The sequence below is a fragment of the Dromaius novaehollandiae genome, chromosome 2, assembly GCF_036370855.1.
Source record: "Dromaius novaehollandiae isolate bDroNov1 chromosome 2, bDroNov1.hap1, whole genome shotgun sequence".
Lineage (NCBI taxonomy): Eukaryota > Metazoa > Chordata > Aves > Casuariiformes > Dromaiidae > Dromaius > Dromaius novaehollandiae.
In genome coordinates, this window is record NC_088099.1 from 117,739,146 (window position 1) to 117,755,521 (window position 16,376).

Sequence of the window (16,376 nt, forward strand, 5' to 3'; positions counted from 1 at the left end):
GTTTAAAAAGACATTTGCTGTGTAGAGCTTCTGAGTTCCCATGTAGAATTTACCTCCCCTCCCAAGGAGGTTTCATCCAGTACTAAGTGAAGTCTGTTAGACTCAGGTGTGGAGTCAGATCTTGACTGCTGTGCACGTTTTGTTTTTCCCTTTGTACTGTTTAAAATAGCACAAGAGATTAAGATGCTGTCTTTTCCACAGCCACTCCTACGAATGTCTCTTCATTATGTTTTAATTGCAAATGAAGAAATGGCATGAACAAATTTAGAGAACAAGCCACCTTTCCCCTCCTTTGAGCTAAGCAGAAGAACCCTTCTAAAGGAATGACCCTCTTCAAGGCATTTAAGAATGACCTATTTATCCTATCTTTTCTGTGGAGGCTTTTTGCAAGTTGTAGACTTCTAGCCCTTTCACTTCTGAACTGAGGTGCTCAGAAGCTTAGCTGCTAATCCCATCAGCTGGGAATCCAACCTCTGAGTATGATTGTTTTAAAACATGAAGGCCATCTATGCTACTAGGTACTTAGCCCATGCAGTCCTGCTCCCAGCTTCTCAAACTGGAGATCAAAAGTTGAAGATTAAGGTCTAAATAATACCTAATCAGGTCTTAAATAGTTAGAGTATTGTGCCCTGTGGAAATGTTTTTTCTGCTACTTTTCTAACCCTCTGGTGATAAAGAAATTCCTGTGAATATGATCGAAGTGTAGTTCTCCGGCATCTGCAGCCAAACAAACTGTAGGGGTTTCTCAGGAGGAGGTTCTGTATACTTTCCCAGTATGTTGCTAACTCAGAAATTTCATGTTGGTGTTAACAGTTGATAATTTCAGGGTCATCTTTTAAACACAAATATTGACTTGTTGTGTTCAATTTGTAATTTAAAGAGCCTCTTCCACTCTTCTAGCTACTCAAAAAATCCCAGTTGTCCCCAGCCAGCCATCAGACCTTTCGGTGCCATTTCTGTGATTCCTCTGAGGCAGAATCTGAACTGTATTGAAAAATCAGTCAAGAGTAAAGTTAACTAATATAACAGGACAATTTAAAATCCAATCAATTTTCTTTGATAAAAGAATAACATTATCTATACCAATTGCTTTGTATTACTTTTGTGGCAGAAAGAACTTTCTGTCATGTCAAATATTGTACAAAAAATGAAACCTCCTCTGAAGAGGTTAAAAACTTGGTATGAAATGAAAGAACAAAGGGGAAGATGAGGATGGAGGAGTGCAAGATGTTGATGAGAGGTTGAAGTGAATGTTGTAAGCAGCAGCCGAGGCATTATGCACATCCTTAGTGCTCCTAACAAATGATAGATTTTTTTCATCATTTTTAAAGTTTTTCTGATTTTCTATGTTGGTGTGTGAAAATTCACACAGATATGAAGGAAAATTTGGCAAAGTGTGAATTTTACTAACAGTACATTGACAAAGCAGAATTGTTTTTCAGTTCTGATTTCTTTTTATTGTTGCAATTTGGTGTAATGAAAACTGGTTGCTCAAGAATTTTCAGAAAGTACTTTATTTGTACATCTGCTTATTCTTTATTATTTTAATAGAATAATGATAAAGAAGTCCTTTCGCTAAATGTTTTCCACTGCTTAAGACCATTTAAAATTATGTCTTACTGCCCCCCCACAAAAACTTCCTTCATAAAGCAATAAGAAGTAATTTTAAGCTGCTTCTATATGTAGAATATATCAAGTGTCATAATCAAACTTATTTTTATGAAGCTTTAGGTTTGAGTATGATTTTGAAATGTCAAATTAGCATATGACCTTTACTTGTACTTTTAAACTTTTATAAAGAAAAAAGAGTTATAGCAGTAAGATATGTTTTTTGGAATAGTGATTGCTAGGTGTGAACTCCTGTAGAAACAGGAAAGTTTCTTTTGAAAGAATAAATGTTATTAAAAAGTGAAGTACTATTTGAGCTGGTCTTATCTCTTTATAACGTTCAGCTCAGATGTCAGTAGCAGTAAAGAGTAGACTTTGAAAACTGTTTTCCAAACTATATAGACAATTGGAAAATAATGAGGGAAATGCTAATGTGCCTTGAGACTGAACAGTATGATGGAAATCTTACACAGAGAGCTGTGTTCCTGTAGTTCAATCAAAAGTGCTATTTGCTGCTAGAAAAGGCAGCTTGGGTACTCCAGCTTAAATGGTGGTCACCTGAGAAGAACACAAGTACTATCATGCCTGTGGCTCAGCTGTCAAAGGTACATGTTGTCTGAATAGTGTTAATTAGGTGTGTACTGCCCTTGACTAACAACCAAAGAGCTGCCCTGATAATACACATGGTGTAAAAGCTTGCCTGGGGACTGCCTGATAGATATCTTTTCATTCAGTATTTTTTCAAAGCCCTAACATTGAAATTGTGGTAAGTAAACAGCAGTGCAGCTGCCAAGGCGGGTTCACGTTGCCCTGGCCACATTGTGACAGCCCAGGAAGCACACAAATAGTTGGGCAGATGAATGATTTCCTTGGTCTGCCTAGGGCAGCTCTGATTCCCCTTAGCATCACTAAAAATGCCATAAAGGCAGCTCTGACTAGGCTGAGATGCTGATCATAAGGGTCACTTTGCTGGGCTTCCAGCTTTGGAGCTGAGACTGCCACATGGACTGTCCTGGGAATAAGGACTTACAAGCTTCCAGACTTGCTCCATTGGGACAGAAAGCCAAAATACTCAGGGTTTCCAGGCTTCCCATCTTGGAAGTGTTCTGGCTCCCAAGCTGCAGGTGGCCCTCCTCAGAGGAGGCTTTTAGGTTTCAGGGCTCCCCGTCAATCCTGTAAGAAGGTGGCCTGGAATCCACAGCTGATACTGGGGTCTTGGCACTGAATCTCAATTTTGTTTTCTTAAGAAATGTGGCATTTTTTGTGTTTTGGCTGTGATAAGAAAATTTGAAATTTCTACTACTCATTTCAGAACATTTACTTACCTCAGTTAGAAGTTTGCTATTTGCTGCAGACAAAAAAACCTGACTTTCTGTAAGTTCTAGTTATTGCTGTTACCCTCTATTCCCTGCTCTTTTTCCATCTTCTGTGTCTCAGCTGTTTGGCTTCAATCAAGCAGCCATTTGCACATCACTAACTGTTTTGTTAAAGTCTCATAATTTCCTTGGAATTTTCTCAAGATTTCATGTAACTATTCAGAAGGCTGGGCTGTAAAATGGTGCAGTTTGGGAAAACCCGATGCATCTTTTTTATTTATATATTTCTCTGCATGGATATGGACTAGGAAAGTTTTTTAAAGTTTATTTATTGAAGGACAGAATCTCCAAGGTTCAAAGGATAGCTTGTCCTTGACTCTCAAAAGCTTCTCTTCAGAATACCCAGTATTGTTAGAGATTTGGTCCTGCACAAAGGATAATTCATGGCAATGTGGTTAAATGTATACATGTGTTTAGAGGCTCAGTGCCTTACAGCGTGAATTCCTCTGGGCTCAGGCTCTTAAGCTGTAGCTCTACATGTGTTTTTTTCAGCAGCAGTGTTAGATGAAGCTGCCTTTGTACCCTGATCCAGCTATTTAGAAACCTTTTTCTCTAGGTAATTTTTCAGCCAAACCATTTTTCTAAATTGATTTGCCACCTGTCCGCAGAATGACCTCTGCACAACAGAGTGCAGTATAGGAATGGAAATGAGTGGTTGCAGGTGAGGGAAGAAAGAGAGGCTGTGTGGTAAATACAAGAAAGCATGACTGGATGTGCAGTGGTAGCCATCCTGAGGGATGGGACATGCAGTGTGGCCACTCTCCTGAGTGTGGGGATTTGAAACCGCATGAATAGTGAAATTGGCTGCTGTCACAGGTAAAGAAAGATGTGCAAGCCATGTGAGAGAAACCTATCATATCTCTTCATCCTTGTGTTACCTAATCTGTGGGAAAGAGGACAGAAAAGAATCAGCAGCAATTAAGACAAATAGAACAACAGAAAGGTAACAAGAATGTTTCCCACAATTGGAATTTTATTTATCAGTTTTCTGGTGCTATGTGTTTGATAACAAAGTGGTTTGATGACCCTAAGTGAAATGTTGACCCTACCTCTGAATGTAGGCTGCTTATTTCAGATCAGCTAGGGAGATAGTATTCATGTTTAATGTACTACTAACAAAAATGCTATGAAGGCAAATATTTGAGTAAGTTTTTTCCTGCAGTTTTTCAATGTGCAGTCATATGTCTTCTTTTGTTCCCCTCCAATAAATAAAATATATTAAAATAAAACAACAGTATTGGTCATCACTAGCAGGAATAATGGGCACCTTTGTTCGATTTTTGTTTTATAGTAACCAGACAAATTCTCTGAGGGAGAGGAAGCGCAGACATTCTCATTTTGTCTGTAATATTGCCTCTATTTGCCTCAGATTAAACTGTGTGGAGCTGACAGCCCAGTAAGCATCCAGAACTGGTGGGATATTCCTCACCTTTCATGCACAAGAATTTTGGCCTGTCTCAGACCTGCTCTTTCTTCCATTCTCTTTCTCTCTCCCTAAAGACCATTTCTTTGAAAGTTAATGTGGAAGAAGATGGAGGGATGTAAAGGGGAGATAACAGACAAAGTGGAAACTGATGCCCTAAATGCAGTGGAATAATGAAGAGAGAGCAGTACAATTTCATATTCTGGTCTGCACCCAGAGCCACTGCACTGCTGATGGCTTCCTAAGCCCTCGTCATTGTCTAGCTTGTAAAGGAGTTTGTGTCTCTACAATCTCTAAAGGCTCATCTTTTAGCCTAGATAGGAGATGGTAGCACTTTTCAACACGAAAGAGGGAGTATAGTTCCTGTGGCCCGCATCGTTAGCACAGTGGATATTGCATAATGCTGGTTAAAGGTCAGCTTCAGAAAGTGTTAAAATCTGAATTTGATTTCTGACCTTTTTTCCCCTTTCATATTTTGCTCTTTTAAAAAGTATTTTGCATAATGAAAGATCCACATAATCAATGGCTTTACTCATGCAGATTGCAAAATAAGGGTCACAAAGATAAAAATGACTAGCATACCTTTATCATATGTATAAAGGAAGCAGAATTTGTTACACGTAAGTTAGAAATTGAAAATATTGCTAACAATTTAATAGGCTAAAAATATTATCAATGTGGGTCATGATTTTAAAGTATCATTAACTGAAGTCCATAGCTAAACTTTACCATTTTATTTAATAGTATTGTTTTATAACATAGTTATATTCTATTAATTCAGGAGGTAGTTTATTGAAAATATTTTTGTGACACTTACTGCCCCCAAACTGTTCAATGTATCATTTTAACTATGGGACCTCTGGATATTTCATTTCTTTGTGCATTCCAAAAGTTAGGCTGAGTTCAGAATGAAAGTATATGTCCTTTTCGGAGGTTCATGGTTCATCTATTGGTTTGTATGACTTCAAAGAGACAGTTCTGCCATAAAAATTATGTTTTCCCACATCAAAGTGACTTGGTCAAAACTCCCATCTAAAATTTTATGAGGCCTACAGCCTAACTCATTAAAAAACCCAAGCGGGTTTAGATTACAAAGAGCAATTTGTGACCAGCTAACAGTCAGCCAAAGCTACAAGGATTTCTAGGTTTCTAATGAGGTCAAGGAGGTGCATGACATAAGAGGAATCTAAATATTGTTAGAATTTGCACTGAGTGATGCAGCTTGCACACATACATATTTTTAGTCATGTGATCTTCAAGGTTAATTGTGATTAAAAATGCAGGAGGATTCAACAGAACTAAGATGTAAAGTTAAAGGAAGAAACTTTCTGTTTTTATAATGCTGAAAAGCCACATTTACAGAGACTGGGGACTGGCTTACTCTACAATTTCATTTTGTTGATATAATCATGCCTTCATATAGTCATTTACATAATAACATTACAGCCCTGTAAGAGAAACAGGATTATATTATTCCATAACAAAGTTACTGTGGCATTGGTATTGTACTAAGACTCTGCTCTTACATATAATTTTCATGAAAATGCTTCTTAAAGGAAATGATTTATCCATTATCACACTGCTATTTCTGAGATCTTAAGTAGACCTCAAAAGCCTAAGCTTTTTGCTAATTGTCTGCTGGTGATAGTTGGCAATTTCACTCCAAATCACTGTGATGAGCAAACTCTTCTTTTAATGAGTAGCTTGTCTATCCTTGTCCCCTGAGTAGACACGTGAAAAGGTGAAGCACAACAAAAACATACATGTGGCATTGGCATATGTGTTTCTTTACAGTAAGCTTTGATTTTTGTTCACAGCTGTGTGCGCAAGAGGGCCAGATATCCCACAAATTTGAGAGGAAAGATGGGCGATAAATAGTGGTCAGACACTGGGACTGGTTCGCTCTGTGGGAGATGAGTTTCCTTATAGTTGACTGCTCTTCAGTGGCGAGTACACTACCTGGAAAAGGTGCATCAGTAACAGTGGACGCACTTAAAATGGAGAAGTTGCCTCTGAGTTTTAAATTCTCAGTCAGAAATCGTTGCTGGAAATCTAAATAGCTGTTTTCCAGATCTGATCATTATACAAAGCCTCTTTGCATGATAGTAGTAGAAAAGCAAGTGAAAATAAATCCAAACACACTGGTAGAGTTAAGACTCCCTTTGCAGTCATGAGATGTGAAATGATATCTGTTGTCTTCATCACTTTTTACTGTCTAGCCATTTATGAAATTCTTACCCAGTGAAGATGTAATAGTTTTCATTTAAAATCTTGATACTAGATACTTAGTCTGAGACCAGCTGTGACACTTAAGTATTTCCTGCTTTGATGAACTAGATGATGAAATAATCTAATTAGTCTCCTCATGAGAAGCAGTCAGAAGTATGATAGCTTTCCTATTTAAGAATCAATAAAATGGCAAGATGGTAAAATCTGTCAGGGCATCTGTAACATGAATGTTTTATTATGAAAAAAATGGAAGCCTCATACAGATCTGATTAGAGAGGATTACTTACCTTCCTTTGCAATATCCAGGGATTAGCAAACAGTACTTATTATTTTGCATACTTTATGTATTTGTGTGTTTATGAGAAAAGGGGATATGTGAGCAGGATTTACAGATGTAAGTATTTATATTTCTTTCTCACATCGGGTATTGTAGGTGAAGCCTGTTTTTGCAAGGCTCTTATTATTCCTCACCTTTGTGTTTAGCAGTTCTTGGACACGCAGTCCTCAGCTGGTGCGGACTTGGGAAGTTTCACTGAAGTTAATGAAATTATGCTCGTTTGCATGAGCAAAGCCACAGACTTTCATCTGACAGTTACTGATGTCCTTTCCCCATCTTTGACCATCGCTTCTGTGAATTTCTCAGCTTAGTCAGACTGTAGAAAATGACAGCACCCTATAAGGCAGAAGTAGTATTTTCTAAAGCATCTGCGACAATCTTTTGATCCATGTTTTTTCATGTGACCCCAGCCTTTTCACTCATTGCATCAGAAGTAGCTCCTTCCATTTATTGCCTGGGCATCAAAACAAACCACAGTTACAGGCTTCATGTGTTTATACTTAATCCTTTGCCTCGAAGGAACTGAGCTACTGCTATAAGTTAAAGGTAGTTTGCAGTTCCCTGTCTTGTGGAAACCGTTGTATCCCAGCATTACAATCTGTATTCCTACCCCACCTCTTATAGAAATGAGCTACAGATGTTGTTGCTGTCTAACATTTTTAATGTCCTTTATACCTTTTACTAACCCTTATAAGCATCACAAACCATGGTTTTAGAAATACTGAGCTAAGTATCCAGCAATACTTGCCTCTAAGTTACACAGTAGGTTGGAGCTATTCTGTCTTTTATGGTAACACTTTCACCTGCAGACATGTTCCCTTTTATCCACTTGTCTTAGTATAATTTGTTCATGTTGCAATATAAATTTGTTTAGAAAGAAAAGGACTGAATATTTCAGGAGGATTTGTAAAAGCAGCTAAAGCATTTACCTACTTAATTTACAAATATTCCAGCTCTACCTAACACAACTCTATGTCTAGGGAGAACTTAATTTCACATATAGTTCTTTCTCTGGATGGCGATCTTTAATGTATCATTAGTGAGTAGAAAGTTTCTTCTTTGACATTTATTGCTGCTGTTGCTATTTCTTACCTTCTAACATTTCAAGGCAGCGAGTCTTCCAGGAGGATCTGAGAAGTCCCAGGCTGAGACTCATTTGTCTCCTCTGGGAAGCTGTTATGCAGTTTCAAATACCTCAGCTATTCATAAAAAGGCAATGCAACTTCACCAGCCCTGAAGAGTACATCTGTCTTACTGAGTCACCACAGAGATGTTGAAAACAAATATACTTGCCTTCTGTGTTGCCAGTGCTTGGTTGGTTTGTGATTTCATGCAGCTGGAAGGGCAATAGTAAGCTTTTTTTAGGCAGGGCTTTGGCCAGACAGGTCAGGACAGCAGAAGCACCCCAGCCAGGAGGGCGGCACGCTGGGAAAAGCAGCTGGACTCTTTCCTTGTCTGGTTCCTCAGGGAAGGAGGTACTTCACTGACACACGTGGTGCCTGACTGAACTTCTAGCACCAGGAGAAGAAATAGAATTGTTGAATAAGACTGACAGGGAGTCTAGAAAGAGATGACTGGTAGTGTGAAATGCTGGAGCTATTCTGATGACCTCCAAAAGAAAAGTAGGAAGTCTATACAAAGTCTGAATTCCAAAATAAAGGGTCAGTATAGTGCTTAGGACTCCCAGTGAAAAATGGTAATTGAAAGCACTCCAAGTCTGTGTTAAAAAAAGAAGTCTCCACAACTTGGGTCACTACTAACATTTAAAATATTTAATGAACCTTCATTTATTTCTGGAAAATTTTCCCTATGATGAAGAGTCAAGCTAACTTGTGTAGTTTGAGCTAATTTCTGAGTTATTTTCTCCTCCCAATTTATGCTGGCAATATGCTCAGCCATGCATGATGCAAAATGCTCAGGTATGTATAATGGAAAAAATCAGAAAGGCAACTCAGGCCTTCAGGTTTTGTTTTTAAAGGACCATTATTTACATGCTCATTACCAAATAAGTGACTGAGAGTCATATTTACTAAGATACTTTTATGGTTTATTTACTCCATCTTTGGGAGTATGTTTGTAGGTGGAGAATAAAAATGGAAGATCCAAAGAAGGATGAGAGAAAGCAGAGGTGACAGTTTCAAAATGCTGCAATGATAGATTGCCTAAAATAATGTAATTAAAAGGGACAGCATTCCTTTAGACAACGCTGGGGTACATTGTGGTGGTCACAGCAATTTATCTCATGCTATGCTAGTTCTAGATTTGTCTGAGGTTTATTTATGCTTACATATGCTTTTGAATTTCACTAAACCTGGACATCCAACTCTTGAAAATCCAGCTTGAGTCAAGAGTATTATATTCCTTTAGATCTAAACAAAAAAAAAGTCCAGCAGGTACAGCTAGTGCCTCCTCAGTCGTTTAACAGAACAGAGTAACACTTATTTTGCTTGAACGAGCTAGAGGCTTTGTTTAGCCTCTAATATAACTATCAGTCATTCATTGCCTGTCCAAGCTGATATCTGTGGTGTGCATACATTTAGAAAGTGCTTGATGTCTGGGAAACGTCTTGCCTTGCCAGCCAGCCAAGATAGATGGACAGTCTGTTGCACAGTTCTAATTTGACTATTGAGTACAAGAACAACAAAAAGATTACAGCAGAAAAAATGGTTGAGAAATACATTGAAAGAAGACATGCTGTTTATCAAAAGAACTGGATACAGATCCAGATGTTACTGCCAGTTCTTTTACTGTGTGCTTGAGATGAGTATTGGTGGCCTGCTGTCTTACCTAGCACGTCCTTCTAAAAGCCCTCAGCTGAAGCAAAGCTGGCTGTCAACTGAAGAAAAGCAGCAAATATTGAAAACCACTGATGGGGGCACTAGAGGCCTATTCCTTTATCCTCCTCTCCAGAAAGCTAATAAAGAACATCAAAAATAGATGTTATCAGGCCATCAAGAATTAACAACATGCAGCAGATGGTAACACCTACCCTTTGCTGTATATCTAATTTTAGCCCAGACTATTTATCAGCAAGTTGTGGCAAAGGTTAAGGAATCCAGCACTGAAGAGTGGGAAGTGAGTAGAGAGAGCAGGGAGAAAAGAGGTTCTCTCTCATTTCTGGCCTTGTTTTAAGTTATTATTTTAATTAGTGGCTTTGGACACCATGATTACTCTCAGTAAAATGAATGAAGGTGATTCTTTCAACCCCAAACTATCAGCTGGGTAGTTAGAAACTACAGTCTTGAAATCTATGATATATCAAAGAAGCTGGGAGCTGTATTTTATGACTGAAACTGAACCATCTCCCTGAAGTGTTATCAAAGCGAATGCAATTGTATTACACAGTGTATGTATGGGGGGTGTGCATGTCCTTATGGATATAAATCTGTATTTTCAGCCATTATGTTTTGTCCTTACCTTGTATTTTCTCTCAGTTTTTATGTTTTTCTTTCCTGATACTAGCGACAGTATAATTTAGGACAGTAAACACACATTGATGTACATTAGGCCTGCCGTTCTTCCGAGGGATCATCCAGACTGAAAGCATATCTTCACCACAGGCTTAACTCAGGCTCTTACCCACATTTTAGTATAAATCTTTCTGCCAGCAGTACATTTAGATGTTTCACCTGGGCTTATCTGAACTTTGAACTGAACTTTGCTGGCCCAGCTAGGGCCATAGGTAAAAGCCAAGGTCTTGCTGAAGGATGGGCCCTGCCCACTGACTTGGCAGCAAGCTGTGCAGTGCATGGCAGGGCACGATGTGCTGGGAGAGAATCAAAGGTCTCAGGGTTTCTCCCCTCAGGATGAAGGATGTCTCCGGCAGGGTCAGCAGCTCCTGCAACTGGAAGGGGTTGAGATTGAGTGCTCTGTTTTTTCAACTGGAGGCAGAAGCCTTCTGCAGGCTTCCAGCCTGCACTGTAATATCCTTTACTCTGTCCCTTTTCCCTCTGCCAAGAGCAGCCAAAGCCCACCAGGCTTTAGGGTGGAGGGCAAGTGAAGAGCCCACCAGCCAGGAGCAACTTCTACTGGTGCTGCTGGTGGGTCATGGAGGCTTTGCTCAGCTGTGCGAGGACTTATTGGGGCACTGAGTGTCCTGGGACCAGCCATCCCTGTCATATGTGGCACCTGCGCCGTGGTAAGGGGCTCCTCTGTGCCAGAACAGGGTGAGCCATAACTAATAAACAGCTGCCATAGAAACTCAAGGGCCTAATTCAGGTTTTTGCCATGGTGGTGTGGCCATACGCAGGCGTGATGCCAATGTGGCAGGCTTGGCTGAAAAGATGGTGTACCTCCCTACTGCCTTGCCAACCACCCCGTATTTTGCAGGCACTGTGAGTGAGCCAGACAAACCAGACTTTTTCACTATAGACTTACCTCATGTGTGTATGTGTTCATGTCCTGCAATAAAAGACCATGGTTTTGAAGCTTATCAAAACTGGCCAGATGCTCTGTTCCAAGCCGTGCCCTTCTCTGGGCGTTTTCTTGCTACTTCCCTGCTAGGCCTCTGTGCTCATACACTTAATTTACCCATGAGTCAGCATGGGGAAGACGTAGGGAGGTCTGCAAATTAGAAAAAAGTCGAAAACTTCTGAAGGAACATGTAAGCAAAGGGAGAATTTTCCTCAAAGCACTGAGAAGACTACTTCTGACAAAACCCTGTTTTGTTCCTCCTTTGGGAGGATCATGTATAGCTTTAATTTCTCTTTTATGTTTAGTTGCCATATCAGAAGATGCTCTTTCTAATGGGAAGTTACATACAACATATTTAAAATGTTTCTCTACTGTGGATTCTTGGTTTGAATGGCACTTCAGCAAGAAAAAAACAGCTCTAAGTTGCACAAGTGAATAAAAATGGTTGTGATGTACCGACTAACTACTGTGAGTTTTCTCTATTTTGCGCCTGGTTTGAAGTGCCTGGAAGTTATTGGTTTTTATATTTATTATTTAATAGACATCTCCTGGGAAGACAGCCCTGGCCTCACTAGTTGGTTTGGCTATGTTTTTCAGGAATAGAAAGCTTACAACCCTGTTCATTTTGAAAGTTATGCTAATGGGAATAGGACTGTTGATTTTTTTTTTAAAGTTTAGTTTTCATGTTTACAGTTAGATAGATCACTCTTAAGTAATAGTTTGAGGATTTTTGCTTTTTCCTTTATAAACCTATTGAAATTTTCTCAGATGCATCCATTAAAAATTCTGCTTGCTTTTCTTCAGTGAATGATTTTTTGAGGAATGCAAGTAGTTTTTTGTGATTACTCAAAATCTGAAACGCTTGTATTATTTAGGTGGAGCAAAATTTATTATCCCTGAGTGAGTCTAGTAGCACTCGTGATCACAACGTAAGCAAATAGCTCCACTGATGCTGGTGGTTTGTCTTGCATGAATAAGCACTTAACCCGTACAAGCATTTAAAAAGTGCAGACAATTCTCAAAGTAGCATAACTTCATATTTCCCAAGATTCCTGGGAAGTGTCACTGTCTTTTCAATCTGCATTTGCATTTAGCAAAATCAGTTACTGGGCAAATACTGCTTTTACAACTGGACTTTTTGTTTGTTGTTATTATTTAATGCAAACATTTGAGAAAACATGATGAACAAAATGACCTTAAGATTTCTCAATCCTATGCTCCTTTAATTAAGATCTCAAGAAGTTAATAACTTCTAAGAAAATCTAGAAGAAAACCCAGAGAACATCTAGCATCTGATGTCACAGCAATCACGGAGAACAAAAACAGAATTTTTGCCTTTATTAGGCTGACTGCACCATCCGTGGGCAATGAGCAATGAACCAGGGTTTGATCTGTTTTCTCAGCAGCCTGAACTGAAACAGGACCTTAAAAAGAGACTTTCTAGAACTAAAGACTTTGTTGAAATTAAACTTTCAGAGGATTCACTCAAGTTGAAAGTTTGAATATGTTGATGCACAAGAGGCAAATGCCCTTTCTCTAAAGAACTATATTCTACCAGATGCTCAGGAACCAGCAACAGCCTTGAGTTAATTGATTGCAGTATGTGAGAGAAATATAACATACCCTCCAGATGCAATACAATATATTCAAGTATTTGTTCATGTGTAAGTAGTTAATTGATTGTGTTGCCGTGAAGCACAAATCAAGGTTATTTTATTATGTTTAGCACAAAGCGGTATGGTTACAGAATCATGCAGGTTGCAAAATATGTTTAAGGGCAAGGTAGACTTAACTGTGGCACTGCAAATGACAATGAATTTTTTTGCTTTTACTGTCTTACTCTACCCTTCAGAGCTCAAGGATGGCATTTGGTGCTCAGCAAAATCCTCATTGTATTTGGTTTTTGTGCTAGGAGGAATGGAGGCAAAAGAAATGGTGTGCAGTTTCCAAGGGCACACATTCATGCTAAAAATGGTTTGCATTTAGTGTCCTGATTCTTGACCAGTCCCAACCATTCATGCATTATGAGTTATGCCTCTCAACAATAGGAGATATTTAAAAACAAAAAAACAAAAAAACCTCTACAGGGATTCTTTTCTTTGTCCTCTGTTTCTAAACAAACCTTTTAAACACATTTTCTCCATGACCATGAAGTCTAGAAATTTCTTTATATAAAAGCTGAGACTTTCTTGGAAAACATTACTTAAAGGTCTGAGGAAGCACTGAAATTACAAGACTTTTAGTGAAACTGTGGAACCTAGATGCTCCATTTTCTGCTACCCGAGTATCCTGCACTGTGCGAGAGCAATGTGAACAGGAACGTGAAAGTAATGCTCCATCTTACATTCACTTTCTTTAGGTCTGAATACACAAAACCGGAGAGGCTTTGCTTGGCTAGAAAACTTTGGATCTTTGGACTGGATCTCCTATTTTTTGCATCACCACCAGCGCAGCTGCAATGAATGCAACACCAGATGAGGCAATAACGGGGGGCAGCAGACAGACGGATACAGGAATGCAGGGTGTGCGGATACTCCACTGTCCCCTGGCCGCGTTGCTCCAGTTTAGGTGGCGCTGAGCGTACAAATGGAGGCAAGGGGCCACATCCAGTCCCTGCCATCCAGTGCAGAGCGAACTCCGTCTGCTCGGAGATGCTCCTGTATTGCTATAGGCTTACAATGGCGAGAGGGCTGAAAGGAACAAAAGGAAGGCGTTCGTATGTTCAGGAGAAAGCTAAACCTTATTGATGGCTCACAGCATCTCTACCGGCCCTGCAAGGGGCAGAAGCTTTGTGTACCCCTCCCCCCGCCCCTTTCTGTGCAAGCACAGATATAGTCTGAAATGTACAGTTTCGGGGAGCTGGGGAAAGTGTTCTAATGTAAAAAGTATAACTGTAGCTATAACTGAGTGATGAGATAGATACAAATGCTGCTCTACAGTCTTTGGCATCCTAATTCCTTGCCATTTTAAGCAGACAAAAATATCTATGAAACTTCTCAAAAGGTTGTTATTTTTAACAAGTGACAGGCAGCATAATGGTCAGAAGCTTTTAAGCTAATAAATAGCATGAAGTTCTTAGGAGGATTATCTGATAGGAAAAACATCTCAGAAACAAATATTTGAGGGCTACAAATGGGATTTTGTTGTGGAAGTAAAATTTCTGTAAATTATGAGTAGCTTTGGGAAGGGAAATTCCACATGGAAATGTTACCTTATCTATCTTATCTATGTCTTAGATACACTATATCTATATCTGAGAGAATGAAAGCATGCCCTCTACACCTTCAGTTGTAGTGTCTGCACCAGGTAATCTCCCTGAAAGTGCCGGATTCCTTTAATACATAAAAAAGGATAATATATTGCATATTACTGTATATATTCTTGGATTTTTTTTTAATTTGATGGAAACAGTTATAAGAGTTTTCACATTATTGTAGAGACCCTAAAGCAGTGTACACAAACTAAGAATTGCATCATCCTTAATAAAGAGAGGAAATTGAGGAGTTGAAACACAGTGACAAGAGGAGAAAAACATTGATGCCTGGATGATCCTGGAAAATGACTGATGTGCTCTGTTACAGAAATTAAAATAACTCAGCAAGAATTTATTATTAAAGAAAAGTAGATGTGGGAATAAGATCCAGAACAAAAGCAAAACCAAAACATCACCACTAACAAAAAGTCCTTAGCGGATAGAAGACGCCAGTCAGGACAGGAATTGAGTTTTAGAAGTATTTCTAATTAAAATGTTTCATTTAATATGAGCAATGATACAACAGAAGTATATTTGAAATTCAAAGCAGGTTTATTACCTATAGCAGAGCTTCTAGATACTAGTCAAGGAGTTCTAATTTATATTGTGCAAAATTATCCCAACTAAAAAGAAGTCTATCTGTTAATAGTTTCTCTAATGCCTCTGTCATTTTGATACCTAAGCACAACTTATTCTTTTTATCTGGGGGAAAAAATAATGAACCAGTGGAAAGCTCCCATTTTTAAGGGTGTTCTGGTCCAGACTGTTTTGACACTGCCGCATGCAGTAATTGCCCAGCTTTGCTATTCATTAACCATTTATTGGATTTTGTTTCCATGACAACTCCTATATTATAATATCTTATAAACTCAGTAGAATTCAGCTATCAACTTAAAACACCCAAAAGCTTCTTGGAGTTGTATCTCTGGTTTCCTTGGCAACTTCCTCTCAAGTCACCCTAGGATATTTCGAGGCACCCAAGACAAATTCCGTTGCATTGATCTTTTTAATGAATTTATGCTGACCTGCAGTATACACATTGTACCAAACTTAAAATATTAGATGACAGAATCTTTATTGATTTCATTCAAATGTTGCTTCTCAGCTGAAATCCAATTACTTTGTCCCAGTGCGTACATTTTCCCCATTAAGGCTGCAAAAATAATGTTGAAAGGCGCTATCTGTGAGTATGCAGGCCAATCTGAAGATTAAAAACAACTTTGCATACTAAAAGCAATATTTCTGACAGAAACAAGGACACATTTTTGCTGCTGCAAAGTAATGCATAATTACTAAGATAAATTCTAATGAGGAAAGGTAAATCTGGGATCAACCACAAGAAGCACTGATTATTGTGTTCTTTTTGGTAGATTGAAAATGCAGTAGTTACAAAAATCATCACACAAAGAAAACACCCCAAATGTTAAAATTTTTCTCCCTGAAAGATGGAACACTGATTCTATGCTGGGCACAGATAAAGCAAAAGTTGGTGACTGGTTAGGTCTGCCCTAATTCTGTACCTGCTCTAGACTGTGCTGTGTGGGATGGTGTGTGGTGCCAATACAAAATAGCCGAATCTTTGGTACAGTCTCTTCCTCTAAGGTCCCTTAAGGAAAGAAAGTGGCCAGTTCTGAGCCTATATTTAGTCTCTGCAATGGGCTAAGACCCATTCTGATCTGCCACATTTCTCCTTTGATGTAGTCTGTTCCCACAGGATAAAGAAGAGCTGGGACTTGG